General features: G+C 29.6%; 1 pseudogene; it reads right to left on the minus strand.

Annotated features, from left to right (window-relative positions):
- Positions 1-2,479: 2,479 nt before the first annotated feature.
- On the minus strand, positions 2,480-4,532 carry LOC111033743 (annotated as a pseudogene).
- Between the last annotated feature and the right edge of the window lie 997 nt (positions 4,533-5,529).

Genomic DNA, 5,529 nt, shown 5'->3' on the forward strand with positions numbered 1-5,529 from the left:
CAAACACAGTTTTTGGTCGGAAACACATATTTTATTGGTACTAAACAGGCATAAATATTTCACATAGCCCGTACTAAGATCTTCTGTCACTCATTTACAAAATCGTCGTATTTACGCTCGTGCCGAGCTCTACGACAACAATTGACTGCCCGAGACTTCGAGTTTGGCGGTGTTCTTCAGTAACAGTTTATATAGTGTCTACACACAGTGGCGTAGATAGACACTTTTTTTTTGGTTGACCTGATATTTTGATGTAAGGATTACCAATGAATATTTTTATAAAATAAAAAAGTATCAGAATACCGTATGTTAAACATTTATTAATTATTACAGATATGTTACAAGGATTTATTTTATGTTTTAAAACTTATAGTATACAATTAAATTAATAAAAAAGATATACTAGTAGCTTTATTAAAATATTTTTAGATTGAAAATTCCAATTTTTTTTTCATTGATGCAAGCTCGTCAATTACAGCAGATGGATTTTTTATGAATTTTCCACTTATTTTTCTCTCAATAGACAACAAAGTTAAATCATTGATCCTGCTACTTGTCATCGTTGACCAAAGACATGTTTTTACTCTTTTCATCTTCAAAAAATTATTTTCTGCCGAGGCACTAGATACTGGAACTACCAAAACTTTTTCAATAATTTTTGTTGATTCTTCAAATCCAACTTTGTAATTTTTTACTTCTCGATATAATTCAAAAAGATCAGATCAGATACAGATAAAAATAAGGTTTATCCCAGTTGGCATTGGCACTTTAATTTGGCAATAAATTCATTTGATCGATAAAATGGAAATGCTTCAGCATAACGACAAATTATTTCACTGTCTAAAAATGTTGATGAATTTTGGTCTAAAGCTTCTAAAGTTGCATACATAATATCATCATTTGTATTAAAACGTTGGTTAATTTCGAAATATATTACGTCTAAAATATTAAAAAATATTCTTTTATATTTTGTTTTCATATCATCAGATGAATAAGATATTATTTTACCAGTGGTAATAGTTACACAATAATCGGCTAAAGTACTTGAATTTGGTCGTGTTAAATTTGATGATGACAAATTATCACTTGATGTCGTAGGTATTTTAGAATATTCAGCAATAATCAACAATTGCTCATATAGAAAAACTTCGTTACACAGTTTTGGTTGGTTTGTGTTGTGAAGCATGATTACTACGGAGCCAACATTTAGTCGTAAATTGTGCAGTAGTAAGGCTGGCACGTCCAAGGAGTTTAAAAATTCAATTGTATAGTTGATGGCTTCATCTTCATTTGTTACACAGTCAAAATATTTGAATGAATGCAGTGTAAAAATGATCTCCTTCTGAATTATGTAGACATGATGTTTGGGAATACTTTATTGATGACTTCCTTTTTCAATGAGGCAAAGTTACAGAAATTAGGATAAAATGAAATCAATCCACTCGATTCGTCGACAGGTACTTGACCTTTACCAATAGCCAGCAATCGCTTAAAAAAATCTTCAGCAGATGTATCGTTCAGCAATGCAACTCTCAAATTTGTCAAGATATGAGTCATTGCGTAGATCTTTCAATGTTCTGTTAATTGTTTACAATGGTTTACAATTTCATGATTTGGCCCTGGCATCCCTAACCTGACTAATAAACTACCACACATGAGGTAACACATGTCTTCGATCAAGAGCAAAGCCTGCTTATGTATTTCCTCACTCTTCTCAACATCGGGATTTCTTGAACTGACATGAATTTTATGTAAAATGTCTTCTGACATATAATCATTATATTTGTAACAAATGTTAGATGGGTTAGATTTAAAGCATATCGAAATGATGGTAGCAAATAATGTGTCTTACTTGACTTGAAGGTGCGGAGATAGTTGCTTCAACGATGGTCGTATCTAAATAGGTATCGTTTTCTAGATATTTGATCGTCTTGTTCGCTTAATGGTATTGTTAATGATAATGTCGGCAAAATAAAACCCAGTCGTGTTATTTAAGACATTGATATATTAATAAAAAAAACTCGTACATAGAAAATGCGTAATAATGATAATATAAATAAAAATAATAATAAAAAAAACTATTATTATAATTATTATTACACATTTTCTATGTCCGGCTATGTTTTGTTGATAACAAAATTAATAAGCTGAACCGATTTGGGTAAAAAAAATATTATATATCAGTCTCCTGGTACTGCGCACCTCTCCAATTTTCAGCCAAATCGGTTCGGCCGTTCTTGAGTTATAAATAGTGTAACTATAATACAACTTTCTTTTATATATAAATATGGACAGATAATAAATAACTAATAATTGATAAATTGTTCTCCATGAGTACATAACATCAATATTTAACTATTTATACTAAAATAAATAAATAATTTAAATTAAATTATCAAAATCAACAATAGCGATGATTTATTTATTTTTTTTTTTGCAGTAAGACGGAATAATTAACATATTTTATTGTATAATTTAATCAAATTGGTGTTTCCCATGGTCGTATGAGCTGAATCTCCAATCACTCGCAGCCATATATCTTATTTTCTTCATTTTTCACCTTAAATATCATTTTATATTTTCCATAAAAATATATTTTGGGAAAATTATGGTTTTCAAGAATCTTCAAGTCAAGCCCTGATGAAACATATGTGCCCTGTATTGAAAAAATAAATTGTAATGAATTCTGAACGGAATGCTGAACGATAAATGATGAGTTGTATTGATTTTATTATGATCTGTTTTTGTAGTAAAAACAAAAAAAATTGTGGACAATGCTACACTTTAAAAACTAACTCAATATTTAACTAACTCAATAATCAGGAAAATCAGTTTTCAAAGATATCGAATTTTTTAAAAATTTTTTTTGTGTAAATTAAAAACCAATAACGAATTTGATTGTACTATAGTAGATAATTTCAATACATTTTTAAATTTTTTTTTCATCATTCAATTTTTCAATTATTTCGTCTGTATTTGAACATTTTTTCTGCAATTGTCAATAAAAAATGTTGACCGGGTAAAAACATTAAAATGTAATAGAAGGATAGGTAAACGTACAGGTAAAGTTTAAATTTTTAGGTGGAATTTACTTGTTATGAATCCAACCCTAAAATCGACTACCTGTAAATAAACAAAATTTACAATCGACCACTAGAGCATTATCCTCAAGGTCATATTGCTTATAATTATTATATTTGGATGAATAACATGATCCGACATTAGATTCAAAATATATTAATATGTATGTAGTTTCAATATAGATTAATACTAATTTTAGGTCATCACATTTTTAAAATATCATACGATATCTTTATGGTTATTAATACAAAATTGTATTCAGAACTGATTTCATTTTCAGATGGTTATCAGAATTGTTTTTAGGATGTATATATTACCACTGGTATTGGACAGTTAGGAGACTTAATGTTCAAAGCTTTGATAGCCAAAAACCATAAATTTCCGTTCAGATTTTTCAGAGTACTGCATGCCTTTTTTGTTATGTACATATTGGAATTTGGTATCCAACCACCAGTTGAACCCCAAGATGACCAGTTTAAATCAAACTACAAAAAAATAATTTATAGTATACGACAAAAAATCAATAATTAAATTCAATGTAAATTTAAAATCTTCAAACACATTTCATCATATTTATAATATGAATTAAGTTAAACACGACTTGATTTATTCGGTCACATAATTTGTGATATTGATGTAATTATATATATGTAATATAAAATTGAATGCAGGTCTGTCTGTCCTTTATACCGGCCTAAACGGCTAAACAAATTTTGGTGAAATATATTGGGTGTGTTTGAATGGTTCCCCGGAGGATTTAGTTTCACAATTAGACCTGATAGGTCTAACCCGGAGATTTGTTCAAACTTAGATTTTGGGATATACTAAGGAAATCATTGTTTATATAAGGTTGTTATTTGTTGAAGGAGAAATATTTTAGTAAGGTGGTGTTTTCTTTTTTGTGTGTTGATTGCTAGTGGATAGGGCAGATCAGGTATAACCAATTGAATCGTCACACATTGTCTACAAAGGTGGCCGAGTTTCACTTGTAACGGTTCATCTGCGTGTCCGAAACAAAATTAAACTAAAACATTTTATTCGTATAGAGTACACATTAAGCTGGAGTAACTTCCACTCGATCATTAATTAATTATTATTTATTAATAATAATAACTTACGTCATTAATTTGATAAGATATAATATGAACTCTTTATGATATAACGATTAAAACCAATGGAATAGGTATGTATATATTTTTTTTTTTTTTTATTAATTTAAGCCGCAACAACTAAGGTTATTGGCATGTTGTACAATGTAAAGATTAACTTATGTGCTAGAGGGAATTATACATATTAAATACAATAATAGTTATTTACATAGGTTAAACGTTAAAGTATGTGAATATAACATATTATAAAATACAAAAATCAGATGAGGTTATACAATTTAGTAATTTTAAGAAACTTTATGATTTTGATATTACTTTCGTGATCGGATCCAAGTGCTTCATATAGATGCTCATAGGTATGTATAATAAGATTATGTATTTATGTTTTAGATTTCTCTATAATATAATTTTCATTATTGTCATACATAGACCTTGTAGTATGGAAGTCTTACTGTATTAAACAAACTTGAATTATTAAAAATATTATACTTACTGTAAAATTATTCCAGAAGAAGCAATTGCAACCGCGTTTTTGGATCTCGCCCGAACACTACTGACATGAGGAATGTCTTATCAGTTCTACCTAGGGTATCCAGGAAATTTGAAACCCTATTTCCATCATCAATTGCTTTCATTAATGTATCATAAGCCTCCTGTTGTTGAGGATTCAACAGGGGTACATTCGGTCGAACTACTAAATCTAATTCCTGACGATCATAATCAAGTTCCAGTTCCCATTCTCGATTAAATAAATCATAAATTTAATGATTTGGCCCTGGCATTCCTAACCTGACTAATAAACTACCACACATGAGGTAACACATGTCTTCGATCAAGAGCAATGCCTGCTTATGTATTTCCTCACTCTTCTCAACATCGGGATTTCTTGAACTGACATGAATTTTATGTAAAATGTCATCTGACATATTAATATCGTTGTATTTGTAAAACATGTTAGATGGGTTCGAGGGAAAGCATGTCGTGGTGATGGTAGCAAATAATGTGAGTACCTGACTTGGAGATGCAGAGATAGTTGCTTCAACGAAAGTCGTATCCATATGGGTATCGTTTTCTAGATATTTGATTGTCTTATTCGCTTAATAGCATTATTAATGATGATATTGGTGTCGTATACCTATCTCTCGATGGTACACAAAATAATTGTTAATAATTTTCACACTATTAAATCACTTTATTTAAACAAAACAAACACAAAAATATTAAACTAGATGAAGCATTTACAAACATGCGGACCTGGCTAGAAAAACCACACTGCCCCCGTACCGTGGTTATTATGTTCTTAAATATAATTTTACAAACTGCTGCCTCAGCTCATTTG

The sequence above is a fragment of the Myzus persicae genome, unplaced genomic scaffold (assembly GCF_001856785.1).
Source record: "Myzus persicae strain clone G006 unplaced genomic scaffold, MPER_G0061.0, whole genome shotgun sequence".
Lineage (NCBI taxonomy): Eukaryota > Metazoa > Arthropoda > Insecta > Hemiptera > Aphididae > Myzus > Myzus persicae.